This window comes from Rhineura floridana, chromosome 4 (assembly GCF_030035675.1).
Source record: "Rhineura floridana isolate rRhiFlo1 chromosome 4, rRhiFlo1.hap2, whole genome shotgun sequence".
Lineage (NCBI taxonomy): Eukaryota > Metazoa > Chordata > Lepidosauria > Squamata > Rhineuridae > Rhineura > Rhineura floridana.
In genome coordinates, this window is record NC_084483.1 from 63,811,810 (window position 1) to 63,827,357 (window position 15,548).

Here is a 15,548-nt window from a genome sequence, read left to right on the forward strand (position 1 = left end):
TTCTTTCCTTTCCTTAGGGCTAAGAAATATGTGGACATAAAAACAATTGAATAACATAAGAAGTAACAACTTGGATATATAGGATTATTGGAAAACTTCTTTCCCATGCCATCCTGTTCCTTACCATCTGTTCTTTCTTAACTTTTGCTAATTGGTTATAATGATCATAGATATTTTCCATTTACATGTTAATTATTCTATTATTATTGGGAAATTTGCATTTTGTACAGTTCTATGTGGGCATTGGGAGAGAGACAATTACTATATTAATTTCTAGGTTCTAGAGAAGGGATGTTCCTTGTTTACAAATGCAAGTGTGCTACTGATATTGTTGGTAATGATATTTTATTGGTTTTTAATTTTATCATGTTTGTATGTTGTAAGTTGCCTTGATGTATTTTTATGAAAAGTGTGGCTTATGAATACTTAAATAAAATATTCAAAAGTTTGAGTATCCATTGTGTACCTATTCTCTTAAGCCACTGGCCATACTTGGTGAGGGCTGGAGGGTGATGGAACATCAGAGGGCTCTGATGAATGGAGATTTCTAGCAGGCCACAGCAAGAATCCAAACATTCATTCTTCCCTTAGAACTTTATGTATATATATATATTGTATACACTCATACACAGAGTTGCTCAATACTGCTTATGTTTTCACATTAAAAAAAATAACACAGGTTTGGATTCTGTGACAGATGCAAGGGAAAATAAAATAATAAACAGACATTTTGAAAGAAATTACAATGAGCCACACAGGTATAATCAATACATTTTTTCCTGATCTGATAAAAAGAAACAAAATGCAAGTTAAAGAAGGATTAGAGTTGCCTAATCCGCATGTTAAATTCTGATTATGTGAGCGTTATGAAAGGAAAAGGAAAGAAAGCTTTTCAGTGTATGTTGTTAATAGCATTATAATTCAGATGATAAAATATGCAAGGTATCCAACAGAATAATTAGTGTAGAAAAAAATGTTTAGATTCTCTTTTTATTTGGCTACATGAGGAGAGAGAACCAGGAATGTTTTTTGTGTGTGTGGACAGGGCTGTGAATTCAGTTCTGATACTGATATTCCTGTACTCAGAGGCACCCTGTTTTTCTCCATTATTTTTAATGCCAAACTTACCTCTAAAGCAGTACATAGATCAGGTTACAGATTACACAGGCCTCTACATGGCATGGCTTGGCCACATGTGGTTACTTGGCATGGCTATGGTTATCACATCCATAGGACGCGTCTCCTGAGATCACTTAAATTTACTGTCTCCCAGATCGGGAATGGGCCCGCAAATGGGCAGCAGCACAATGTCAGGCAGTTGGCTTCCACAAGGAAGTTTGGACTTTTGCATCCACTCCTGCTCTAACTGCTCAGCCAAAGGAGAAAGCAGTTCAACAACAATGCTAATGGCTATTGCTAAATCTATATGGTATTATGATAAAATATTTACAGTCACTCTTGTAGGGCAACATGCTATACTGGAGGCTGGGGCTGGCAGCCAATGTCGGTGTAAGGCAGTGATTCCTAAACTTTTTCAGTTTGTGGAGCAGCTAGACATCACAGTGGTCTCTGCAGAACACCAAGAAAAAACTTTTTTAAAATGCCATTATTTGAACTGCTAACATTATTAATAGCAGAGAATATGGTATATTACATTATGATCTGTGCATTTCAACAAATAATGGTGATCATAATAACAACAATAAAAACAATATTTATTTAATCCAATTAGTGGTGACAAAAGAGAAAAACAAATAATAAAATGGGTCTAATCGCCAAATGGATGAGCCTGATGACCTGAGCAAAGACACTTGATATCAGGTGTGATATGTAAAATTGAAAGAATTCTAGCCATTAACTTTATTTTTTCTGCAAATTGGGAAAAGCCAGCCATTACACGATTTCAGTGCGAGAATGCCTTGGTTCACCTTACGGAATGTCAGTGGTCCATGGAAGCATTGTTTGGGAACCACTGGTATAAGTGGACATGTTCTGATATTCCAGCACCCAATCCCTGTCTGTTGTCCGAGTGTAACATCTCTGAAGATCGAGCTGCAAATGACATGTTCATGTGTGATATCCCATAAAATCCCAGTGCATTTAAAAAAGTTTTATTGCCAAAGATCTACTTGAACTGTAACCCCACCCCCTTCTCTCAGGCATGATAGCTTAAATGCATTACCTAGCATAAACACAACAGAAAAAGCTTTACAATATTTATCTCAGGTGGCACAGAGAGTTAGTTGGCAAATTCTGTACAATGTTGATTTATTGTACAATGTTGATTTATTAATAAACAGAATGTTTAGAAGGATGGTGATGGGGAAGAGAACAGGTGCAATGGATCAAAATATCTCCTGCAGAACTACAATTGCTCCATAAAGAAAACTTGCACTGCCATCTGTCTTTTTTCTTGTACCTATTAGTTTGGCATGATTGGCAGATCTTTTCTAAGTAGCACCATACTATTCAATGAAATCCATCTATTATCATTATCAGTTTGAAATCCATATCAGCAATTTCACTCATGCTTATTAAATTATATCTTCTTCACATTTTATTTGCCAGTGTGTGCATTTTAGCACAAACTGCCAGATTGTCATCAGAATTTTTCTCCAAATATGAACGTTGGAAACTTAAGTTTTTAAAAACAGGAGAACTGAATTCTATCTGATGCTACCCAACACATACCTGAAAAGGCCTCCAAGGTACATAAATTCCTTGGTGACCATGATGATATGTCCTTGGATTTATCAATGCTTAGTTTGTATTTTGAACTCCCTATCTACATCCGCCCATGTGTGTATGTGCGGGGGGGGGGGGGAGAAACGCTTACTGGTTGGCCACAATTGACCACAAGATATGAGCTGAGAAAAGAGAGCACAGGGTTGTATTCAATGTAGTTCCAAGTAAGTAAGTAGTTCTATTACAGCAAGGATCTCTGCTTGCACATTAGAACTTCTCTCCCCTTTCCTCCCCCCTAAATCTGTTCTAGGGGTTCCTTCAACCATGGGAGGTTGTGGGGCATGCACAGGGAAGAAGGGCAAGTCCATTATACTAGCAACAATCATTGAGCTGATGGAACAAATTATTATCATCTTAGCTGTCAAAATAACCTGGCTTCAGTTGTCCATGCTCTGGTAACCTCCAAGTTAGATTACTGCAACGCACTCTATGTGGGGCTGCCTTTGAAGACGGTTCGGAAACTGCAGCTTGTGCAAAATGCAGCGGCCAAATTGGTAACAGGGACCAGATGGTTTGAACATATAAAACCGATTCTGGCCCGCTTGCATTGGCTGCCTGTAAGTTTCCGAGCTCAATTCAAAGTGCTGGTTTTAACCTATAAAGCCTTACATGGCTTGGGACCACAATACCTGATGGAACGCCTCTCCCGACACAAACCCACCTGTACACTATGCTCAACATCAAAGGCCCTCCTCTGGGTGCCTACTGCGAGGGAAGCTGGGAGTCTGGCAACGAGAGGGCCTTCTCAGTGGTGGCCCCCAAATTATGGAATGATGTTGCTGATGAGGTGTGCCTGGCGCCAACACTGCTATCTTTTTGGCGCCAGGTCAAGACTTTGCTCTTCTCCCAGGCATTTTACCATTGATTTTTAAAAAAAATTTAAAGCATTTTTAAATTTGTATATTTGTTTTTAATTGTTGTAAACCACCCAGAGAGCTTCAGCTATGGGGCGGTATACAAATGTAGTAGTAGTAGTAGTAGTAGTAGTAGTAGTAGTAGTAGTAGTAGTAGTAGTAGTAGTAGTAATAATAATAATAATAATAATTCCTTTAATTTTTAATAGAGGCAACAGAATGAACCCAGGAACCAGTTTGGAAAGAATCCAGGAAAGAATTAGGTCCAAAAAGTTATGTTTACTTGCACTATTGATTGGTCATCAAAAACCCAACTACTCTTGGAAGAGTAAGAACCAAATATATTTTTCTTATATTTTACTGTTTTTTTAAAAAAATCTCGTAACAGTACTAAAATGTAGAAAATATACTTTTTATCCCTTTTTTAACCTTGGGTTGTAAAAGATGCACTAAATTATCCTTCATTACTTCCTGACTACTTGTTTAATCAGGGTTTTAAACCCTAATGAAATATGCTGTCAGGAGGGGGGCAGGGGGAAAAGGCATCACTGCATTCTGTCTTGCTGGGTGCTGCTTTGCATGCACATTCTCTGCGGGGGAAAGCAGACCCTGCAAAGGCAACTTGTCTCCCCTTCTTCTCCACCCCCAGCTGCCTGTCTCACCTTGGGACAGTCCTAGATCGTTCCAGGTAGGCTGGCCCAGGACGGTCTGGGGTTGTCTCAACCCCATCTGGCCATAGCCCAATCTGGTGCAGAGCTGATTTAGGTGATGAATCTTTTGTCTTGTCAAGGGGTTACTTATTTGCAAGTCTATTTTGCCACTCTATGAAAATTTAAGTGCACAAATCTTTTATAAAGTGGACCAGGTGGAAACTTCAGTTCAATTATTTTAACTGACATTCACATAAGTATCAGATAGCTGAGGCCTATTACATTATTTTAAAAGGCTTATGAAAGCAAAGGCAGAAAAAAGACTTGCTGTTATTCAGTGTCATGTGACATTTCTCTGAGAGAAAAATAGCTAGATTTGGGTTTTAAGGATTAACCAGTTTTATTCTGCTATCTCTGTATTTCCATAAAGGATGTGCATGAATTTATATATACCTGTAAAATGGCTTGTCAACGCTCTTCCAGAGCCACCATAATCTCTTAAGAACAAAACACTAAAAAAGTCAAGTTTAAACAGTAAGACTACAGCGAAACCAAAGTTAAGGACTTTATAAGTGCTTAACTTTGGTTGGCTCATGTTCTAAATATTTACTAATAAAATCATGATGAATTTCTTGTCTAGCTAGGTGTGGATCCCAGCCCAGCATTTAAACTGAACATCACTTATAGGAATCCTGCGCCCCCCCCCCCGCAACTTCTTCTGTCCCTCTTTCTCATTGGAGAGGTTTACTGCAATCCAGATCCTTATTTACTGTGTCATTGTAGACTAGGGATGGGGCTCATTAGGTATAGAGGTTGAAAGTGGCCCTCCGGGTCTCTTTGTATGGCTCCTGGAATTCTTCCCAGGTCACACCGCTTACTTGTCCTGCTTTGCACCCTGCTGGAATGGGTCCTTTAAATTTGATAATGCCTCCTGCTTGTCTTGATGAGGATAGGGGTGTGAATGTGTGTGTGTATGTGTGTGTGTTTAGAAACTAGCCTACCACGCAGAGGTAAAATTTACATTTGTTGCTGGATCCACTTCTGCCTCTGGCCTGCTCACCACTGGCATGTAGCCCCAAAAGGGAATATGGCCCTCAGGCTAAACATGATTCTTCACCCTGCTGTAGATGATACAACTCTTCTACATTTGAACACACATTTATAATGCTTATCTCCATTTGTCCCTGACTTGGCATTTCTTGTGATCAGTTTCATCTCTAGTGAAGCTCCTTGAACAGGTGTCTTGGCAAAACTTTCTTTTGAAAAGAAAGTCAAGTAGATTCCAAGTACATTGATAAAGACCTTTGCAAACAACCCAGTTGCTTGCAAAATCCATTGGAATATGTGCTTTGAAATATCCAGGTCACCTATGAGGGTGGTACTAAATGCAAAGAGTTATTTCCAGGCTCTGCTCCTGCAGGTGGTAGCAATTCCCTGAATGAAATTCAACTCAGGAGACACTCCTGCTGGAATTTTGCGTATTTCCTCCCCCTGCTAATTTAGTATGTTTTTCTTTTTCTGGTTAAATTGTTTTGTATATGTTTGCTGCCCTGGGCTCCATAAATACTAAGTAAGTTTTATAGCAGGGCTAGTCAGTCATTGGTTGGGGAGCCACATTCCCCAATGGTGCCTCTTAGTAAGTTTTTTTTTTATTAAGGTACTTACAGGCCACACTTTTCAAAGAGCACATCAAGGCAGCTTACAACATTACAAAAGCACAAAAAAATTAAAAACAATAAAAATATCATTAAAAGCAGTAATAGGAGCATCAACACTATTGTATTGCAGGGGAATCATGTTAAAAGGCCTGTTTAAAAAGTTCAGTCTTTAAAAGATGCCAGAAAGGAGGGAAATCCCTGTTGAACCTCTATTGGTAGGGGGTTCCACAGGGCAGGGCCTGTTACACTAAAGGCTCGGTCCCTGGTGGAGGCCAGCCAAACCTCAGGGGTGGAAAAAGCACCAAAAGTGCCCCAAACAGAAGATCTCAGTGATCAAGGTGGAACATAGGGAGTCCGGCAGTTCTTAAGGCACTTTGGGCCCAAGTAGTTTCAGGCTTTGTGAATGAACACGGTACAAGAACAGGCGCAGTTGGCATACCAATTGAAACTGGAAGTATATGTGACTGGGCAATGGTTGTTACAATCCATAGGGTCCAGGACCGTTTTTTTCAGTTGTGGCCACACTACCACCTCCTTTAAAGCAGCAGGCACCACCCCCTCACGTAAAGAGGCATTTACCATTCTGTGGACCCACACTGTTAGCCCTCCACCTCATTTTGAGGATATTTGACAGACAGGGATTGAGAGGGCATGTAGTTGCATGCATTTCTGCAAGCACCCTGTCCACATAATCAAGCCTCATCAACTGAAATTGATCCCACAAAGTCAAAGTAGCAGCACTGGACACCTCGGCTGGAACTGTGGCCATAAGGGTAGTGTCAAAAGTGCTGCAGAGTTGTGCAACTTTATCCTTAAAATTATTGGCCAAACAGTCACAGCAGGCTTCTGTTGCCACCAGAGGCCCATCTCCTCCAGCAGGTGAGACCAGATTCTGGATGACCCGGAACAGCTGTGGTGGATGATTGAGGATGCAACAGAGGTTGAGAAGTAAGCCTTCTTTGCTGCCCTTATTGCCACATGGTAGGTGCAATTATGCTCTCTAATCAGTGCTTGGTTGGCCTCAGAGTGAGTTCTACGGTGCTTTAGCTGTCTTTCAGCCCATTTCATTGCACACAGCTCCCTAGAGCACAAGGGGGCATTGCAGAAATGGCCCTCAGGAGCGATCATGTTGATAGCCCTCTGCATCTAGCCATTCCACAGTGAGATGAGAGCCTGCTCTATCCACTGGAAAGCCCCCAGAGCATTTAGGAATCCATCAGGATCCATAAGTCTTCAGGGGTGGAGCATCTTAAATTTGTCCCCCACCCTTGCAGAGGGAGATATTTGTTGAGTCCAAACTTCACCAGGAAGTGGTCTGACCATGACAATGGAGACACACACACACACTTCCAGACTACCCCTCTCCCCACTTAGAGCAAAGACCAAAGGGCTGGAGTCTTGTTCTACAAACTATGGCTCTTTTGAGATCATAGGGTTTTCAGCTGTGGGGATCTTGGGGTTTTCTTGATCCCCCAAGTAGTCTATAGACCAGCCGTTAGAATCTGGCAGCAGAGGTGTCTCTGGAAAGAGGAGAGGCAGGGTTCTGTTCCCACAGACTAACACAGGACAGATCAGGTCATGGATCCATCTCCTCCTTGGAACAGTTGTTGCCAGAGGACTCTGCCTCCAAGGAGTCCTGGAACAATTTGTTTAGATGTAGTAATATGGACAACCTGTCCAATTTGAAAAAGAAAAGAGGAAACAAATTAATAACTGCAAATGTATGCTTCAGTTTTAGTTTTCAGTTCTGTAGCAACGAACGCAGCAAAAGATGCCATATCTGTGCATGCTGGAGAATGTGGAGTAGGTGGGGTTGAATATTCACTAATGTAAAAAAAAAATTCGAGACACTCTCTGCATGTTAAAAATGTACAACTGTTTGCCTTTATGCACGTGTTCTCCATCTCAAAGGACTTTATCCTCATACAGGGCTCAACCCCTAGATTCTGTTTGTAATACCTCTGCTTTAACCCTGTAATGTGTTCTGCTCTGAATGCTCTGAAACATGTGCAGAGTACACTTCTTCACAGTCAAGCTTCTAGTTCAGCAGGTGTGGATTCAGGAGTTCCAAAACATTTTAGAAATGAATTGTTAGGATTTTGGCCTGTAACATGTCTGACTTTTTTTTTTTACACAATCTCATAGCCGCATGCTTTTTCAAGCATCACAGTCTTGCGTTGAGTTTTCTCATATTATGACTTATAGGTACATAGACACAACCTTTTCACATGGCTATTATTAATCCTCCTGTGTAAAAGTAGTTTACATGGAAATCAAGGATATTGTGCTGCAATTTTCACCTGTTGGGAAGAACTGCTTCCTGGAAAGTGACATCTATGCCCTGAGATTTAAAGAAATCACTGAGGCCACTTATTGCAATCTTTCTTTGACACATTTCATACAGAGTTCCCTTTGTGATAGGTAGCAGGTTCAGTCTTGTTAAAAAGCAGCATGAGAAAAACTCTTGGAAATCAATTAAATTGATGGAGAAATGTTGCTTTCTGTGGAGCAACGTAGACCTCTTCTGCTTGATTGCTAGTTCTGCTCTGTCCCTCGCAGATCAACTTGAAGTGGCTTCCAGTATTTTAAACAAGAGGCTATAATAAAAGCCTTTTATAGATAACTGATTTGCCACCTTGCTGTGTTGGTATCAGGTACATAAATACACATCATATTATATAGCCACAAAAGTGGCTGTATACTATAGCTAGCATGGGTTTTTCACATTCTACCATATTAAATTGAAAATACTTCCCATGCCATTCTACTGCTTCCCATAAGCTCAATTCAAAACAAAATCTTCCAAAACTTATAGTCCTGCACTCAGAAATGCTTAACAATCCTCAATGTTTTCATGGCAATACAAAAAAGCATTCAGAAAGAATCCAGAATTCAAAGTCTAAAACAAGAGTGAAAAAATTCAGACACCCATTTATTTATTATTTATTTATTATTTGATTTATATCCCGCCCTTCCTCCCAGCAGGAGCCCAGGGCAGCAAACAAAAGTGCTAAAGACACATCAAAACATAATAAAAACAGACCTTAAAATACATTAAAACAAAACAACTTTAAAAATACTTTTTAAAAAAGCTTTATAAACATCTTAAAAAAAACATTTAAAAAAATATATATTAAGAAGCAATTCCAACACAGACGCAGACTGAGATAGGTCTCAAAAGGCTTGTTGAAAGAGGAAAGTCTTCAATAGGTGCCAAAAAGATAACAGAGATGGGGCCTGCCTAATATTTAAGGGGAGGGAATTCCACAGGGTAGGTGCCGCCACACTAAAGGTCCGTTTCCTATTGGACTTTCCCCCCTGTTGCACTTTTTTCTGTCAGTGGTCCCATAATTTATTGAAATTCATTAAAAATCAGCCATGTTCACAGACTACATGTGATCCTATTACTGACCTTGCCCCATACTCTAACCTTCATCTTCTGCAGTTTAAATTTTTTTTAAAAGCATGCCTAGTTTTTAATTAATTTAAGAAAATTAATGTTGGAATCTCTAGTAGTGCAGGAATGCTCAGTAAGAACTAACTGTCAGTGTTCTAAAAGCTGTTTGGCTTGGCTAATCAGGGGGCCACAACCATGACAGACATTTACCGTATATTCCGGTGTATAAGACGACTGGGCGTATAAGACGACCCCCAACTTTTGAGAAGATTTTCCTGGGTTAAAAAGTCGTCTTATACGCCGGAATATACGGTACTAATACACTACTGGATCACAACCTGATTTAAAGGAAGCGTGTGTGCGCGCGTGTTGTGATGGTCTGAGAGGGAACGTGCCTTGTCAGACGGAGTGGAAGAAATCTGCCAGCTTAAGGAGGGCACAGCGCCCGTGCTGTCTCGGAGGGAGAGGGCCTTCTCCGCGCTCATCCCTCTCCTCCCGCCTCCTTGCCTCAGGCTGGCAGGTGCACGCTTGCGCTGGGGTCGTCCTTGTCAAAATAGGGAGGCGATAGACGTGGGAGCGTGCGCGCTTGCCTTGCCTGAGCAAGCCCTTCTCTACAAGCTTGCCGGACCTGGGGAGGACAGCGAACGACTCCCCCCCCCCGAGGAGACAGAGGTGCGCTCCCTACGGCACCCCGCCCTGCTGTCGGAGGCTGCAGCTACCTGTGAGTCTTAGTATTTGGGGCGATAGTATTGGGGGCACTTGGTAGCAACAGGGTTGCCTTCGCGTGAGGTAGGGTGACTGTCACCCCCCAGCTCGAGGCCAGCACCCAGCCAGCCGGCTTGCTTTCATACGGTCACCGCATATGGCGGGGATGCGGCCGCGGCCGTTTTTGAGCTCCCCCCACCATATGTGGCGACCGCAGATTCTCCAGTCCGGCTCGGAAGTTTCAGCACCCGCCCTATAAGACGACACCCAGCGTATAAGACGACCCCCGACTTTTGAGAAGATTTTCCTGGGTTAAAAAGTCGTCTTATACGCCGGAATATACGGTATTCCACTTTAAACAGTCATGGCTTTCCTCAAAGAATCCTGGGAAGTGTAGTTTGTGAAGGGTGCTGAGAGTTGTTAAGACACTCCTATTTCCCTGGCCAGTGGCCAGAGTGATTTAATGGTCAGCCCCTCTTCCCAGAGAATTCTAGTGATTGTAGCTCTGTGAGGGGAACAGGGTGTCTCCTAACAACTCTCATCACCCTTCACAAACCACACTTCCCTTCTAGGATGAATAATGAGTGAAATATAATTTTCTAGGTAAGATACTCTGGAGAAACAGTAGTACACAGGAAAGAAGCAAAGTAAGAAGAACACCAACAAAAATACAAAAAAAATGTAATTCTATGTCTTTGGAGATGCAGCCCTAATTGCAGGTGTTGCCACCACTTACCATATGCTCAGAGGCACACATTACCAAATTCTTCCAAGCTACACAGGAAGTGGATTGGACTGCGAAAGACTAACGAAATTGTGTTTGCATTTTGACAAATTTGTAGGGCAGTACAATATCTCAGGCAGGAGGTCAGGTCTCCTGCTCCCCTGGTGCATTCATTATAGCTGCCCTGCTTCCCCCTGCTTTTTAAAGTTTGATAGAAATATCTGTTGGCTACATGTATGTTCTTAAACTGCAAGGGTTTTTTGCCAATTAGTGAATTCAGCTATCTGATTAAACAGGTTGCATTGTTTCTATCTCACTGAAATACAGGTAAACAAAGACCTGGCTTGGAGAAAACACTCATTAAAACCATGTATTAGTGAAAATAAGATTACCATACCAAAAATCATGGCCCCAGTACCCCTTCCCCAGTCTTGCTGCTGCTAAATCTTTGGTTTAGCATTACATCTGAAATGAGGCTTGTAGCTTGTCTGGGTGAGACAACAAGCCCAGGTTCAGATGCACAATAATCATGACTTAGCCCTGGAGAGTGCAGTGTCAGCAAGATTTTGTCAGCTCTTCACTGAGACAGCAGTGTCGGTGGGGGTGCAGGCAGGGCTGGAGATTCCTTGGTAATTGCCAGGCCGTAAGTCCTCAGCCGGCAGCTTGGCTATAAATCTGCCAGCCTAGCAAGGAGGAAGCAAGATAAGGGCAGAGGCCATTCAAAGCTTACGTGCCAAGCCAGAAATCCAGAAGAGACGTCAGTGAAGGTCTGGGTCTAGTTTGCCGAGAGATCAGTCCAAGTCAAGGTGCAGGGGATAGAAAGACACACAGTGGTCACGCCTGACGTTGTAGTCAGCAACAAGCTGAAGCCAAGGTTTGACTTTTAAGGAGCAGGTTTGTCAGCAGGTGTGAGCCCTCAGCATTTTGGCCTTAAGTGGACAGGCCTGCCCCTCTTCTGCCTGACCTTCTGTTGTCTACGTTCTGCAGTTGAGGGGGGAGTATCCTGTTCACTACCTGCATCTGGCTGAAGGGCTTCAGCTGTGTCTGGGGTGCTCTGCAGCTGAGGGGGAGAAGGAGCTGGGTTCTCAGGAGTTTCCTCCATTTCTCCTTCTGGGTCTGCTGCTGTTACTCCCGAGTCATCCTCGTCTGATGAGTCCTCTGACGGGGCCATGACAGATTTGGGGAGCAGTGCTACAGCCGTGATCGTTCTGGGCACCTGCATGTTGGCTTGTTTGTGCTGAGCCACATGGTTTGACTTAGCAATGCACCTTAACTGGACCTTTGTATCCAAACAGGTTGTTTCCAGCCCAAAAATCTGTATATTAACTAACTTAATCTTCATGCACAGTTGTCTCAACCAAACAAATTTGTGATTCAATTATAATTTCACAAGCATTTGGTAACGCAATCTGTTATATTTTAAGTTCATATTGACTTGTCTGAATCAATTTACTTTACAATGCAAGTAATGGCAACACATCCAGAAAGAGCTTCCATAGGCTTAATTTATTTATTCACTGTATATGCTAAGTAGATTACAGACATATCTACATTTATTGCATTTTTTAAAACCCAAAGGAATTGGTTTGCGGCCTACTGCCGAAATAAAGCACAGACACCATTCACTGGGTTGAATCATGGGCCACTTTATTAAACAGAATCCAATTAGCATAATGAACCTGCAGAGGGGACATTAAGTGCGGGGGCATTCTGATGATCCAGGCAAAGCCTGTGCCAAACCCCAGCTCAGGCCACACCCTGAAGACACCCGCGTCACCGCCCCCTGGAGCCCTGAAACTCCGAGCCGATGAGGTACGTTGGCTCCAAAGGCGGCCCATATTCTGCCCCCAGGAAGTATAGCCCTGAGCTGCAGGCCTCCGGACCACCTATCACCCCAAAAGGTGCCTAAAGGTGTCACCTAGCTGCCCTTTCCTTTTACCTTTCCCTGCACTTCTTTGCCACAAAAGGGGGGCAAGCCTCTGCTTAGTCTCCCTTTACCCCACACCCGACAAGTATGCCGCACAGGCCCCTCTGCAGGTCCATAAGAAAGATGTCATTGCCCCTGTCTGTCAAATGCACACCATCTGGCCGAAAAAGCTCCAACCTATCGTGCCCTACCTCTGGGTGGTGAATGAGGGGAGAGTGTTCTTGCACTCGGGTCCTGCTTGCAGGCTTCCCCCAGGCACCTGGTTGGCCACTGTGAGAACAGGATGCTGGACTAGATGGGCCACTGGCCTGATCCAGCAGGCTCTTCTTATGTTCTTATGTTCTTAATGACAGAACCCCCCAAGTCCGTGAGGGCCTTCTAAATTTGCCTATTAACCTTCTTCCTATCCCCCGTGGGTCGCCAGTACAATTCCATTTCCTGCGCGGCAGGATGTCTGACCACACCAAGTGCACCCCAGCCAGCGATGTAGATGGAGGTCACTACACACCTGCTCGATTAGGGCCTTGCCCTTCAACAGACCCAAGTCATTACCGCCGAGGTGTAGGACAAGAAGCTGGGGCACTGCCCACTCCACAGCTAGCTGAAACAGTGTGGGTAGGAGCCCATCCCAACGCAATCCCTGGCGGCTGAGCCATTGCACTGAGGCCCATTGACTGAGCCTCAGCTGCGTACTAAAGCGAGACTTCGCCGCTGTGCGGCCTGCCCAGAAAACCGTGCTGTGGCCACAGAGGAGGATGCATGCCTGCTCTAATCTTCCCCAGCAGCCTGTCAGAGCAACAACAAACAACATCAGAATAAGGGCAACAATTAGCTGCTGGTCACATGCATCTCAGCTAGTGGTCTAATATAAGCCTTGTACGCATCCAAAGACCATCTACCGGCTGTCTGTAGCCTCTCCTTAGAAAAATCCAGGTTGGCAGCAGTGGAGGCCACGCCTATCCGGAAGGAGTGTGTCCCGAACTTATTGGGGTCCACACCTAAGTTGCGCAGTGCAGCCTTTGCCACTGTCCAAAACTGATACCTGGTATGGGGCTGGGAATCCCTATGTATGAAGAGGTACCCTGACTGCGGTCCCTGCACAGCCGCAAAGCGGCGCAGGGCTGTCACCAGACAGAGCTCCTCCTGCTGGCAGGGGGCTAAAACAATCAGGCATCCCTTACGATGTTGGTCCGTTTTGGACCGCCTGAGTCGCAGGAGGGCCAGCTCCGCCTTCCAGCTGAGGTCGGAAACCAGGAGGGCCTGGAGGGAGCCGTCTGTCTTAGAACCCGCCACCACTTCCCCAATTCAAAAGGCCCCGAAAAATAGGGTGAGGGCAGCTGCGTGATATAGCAACGCCTCAAAAGGGGAAGAACATAAATCCTTCCACTGCCCCTGCAGGCCGAACAGTAATTCTGGAGAAAAGGGGAGGCAGGCATCTGGGGGGTATGGGCCTTCATGGGACCAACCTTCTAGCATACGGCGGACCCTATAGTTGCCCGAGTAGTCCTGAAAGCCCTGAGCCATCACTAGGAAAGAGAGACCTGAGAGTTTACCTCTGATGGTCCTGACTGAAAGTCCCCTCCGTTTTCCCTCCATGCAGAATTCCATAAGATGCTCCACGGGGATGGGCCACTCCTGGGCGTAGCCTTTGACCTCCCTGAAGTTTGACAGTCCCCTACCTGCCCCCTGGTAGCTGGCCAAAGTGCTGGGTGCCACAGACAGGCTTATGGCCCTTTCTGATTCGATCCTCCAATCTCCCATAGCGCTGGAGGGACCACATCCGGCTGAGCCTTTGCCCACGGTGCCAGCTGGCGAAACTTCTCCATCTGGTTCCATGATAGAGCATCAGCAATACTGTTGTCAATACCTGGAACATGGCGTGCAAGGAACTGGATATTATAGCGAAGACATTGGAGCACGCACGAGGCGCATAACATTGGGGTTTCTAGATGACAGGGTGTTGATGACATACACAGTAGGAAGATTGTTGCACCAAAAGTGGACTGAAGAATTACCCAACTTGTCGGGCCAGAGGTGTACAGCCACGACAATGAGGAAGAACTCCAAGAAAGTAAGGTCTCTGGTTAGCCCGCCTGTGCCCAGCTCTGTGGCCAGCTGCCATGGCACCATGAGTCATGGAAAATGACTCCAAAACTGAAGGAACCTGAGGCATCAGAGTTCACCTGTAACTCTGCCTCCAGCAGGCCATCCCTTCTCCATAGGGAGACCCCGTTAAATTCCCACAAAAAGGTAGACTACATTGCCAGGTCGGCTCTAAGAGCGGCCGTAACCTGTGTGTGGTGGTGGGGTCGTGATAGGCCAGCCATGATGTCATATACGCACTGCAGGAATGCGTGCCCGGGTGCTACAACCCTGCACGCGAAGTTCATATGGCCGCCAGCTCCTGGAGTGTGGACAACGTCACCTTTTTAAAACCAACCACCTCTGCAATTCTCCCCCTAAAGGCCACCAGCTTATCCTGAGGGAGCCTACGGCATTGGGCCACAGTATCGAATTTGATGCCCAGAAAAGTGAGGGCAGTAGACGGGCCCTCAGTTTTCTCGACTGCAAGGGGGACACCGAGCTCCCCAGCCAGCCCTGTGAAATGAGCCATAAAGGCCTTACAGGTGCCAGAGGCTGCAGGGCCCGCAAACAGGAAGTTGTCCAAATAGTGCACCACTGACTGCAGGCCTGCCCATCTCCTGACTGCCCACTCCAAGAAGGAGCTGAAGTGCTTGAAAACCGCTCGCAAATCGAGCAGCCCATAGGCAATGCCCTATCCACATAATATTCACCCGCAAAAGCAAAGCCCAACAGCTCAAAGTCCTGTGGGTGAACAGGGAGGAGACGGAAAGCTGACTTGATGTCACATTTCCCCATAAGGGCCC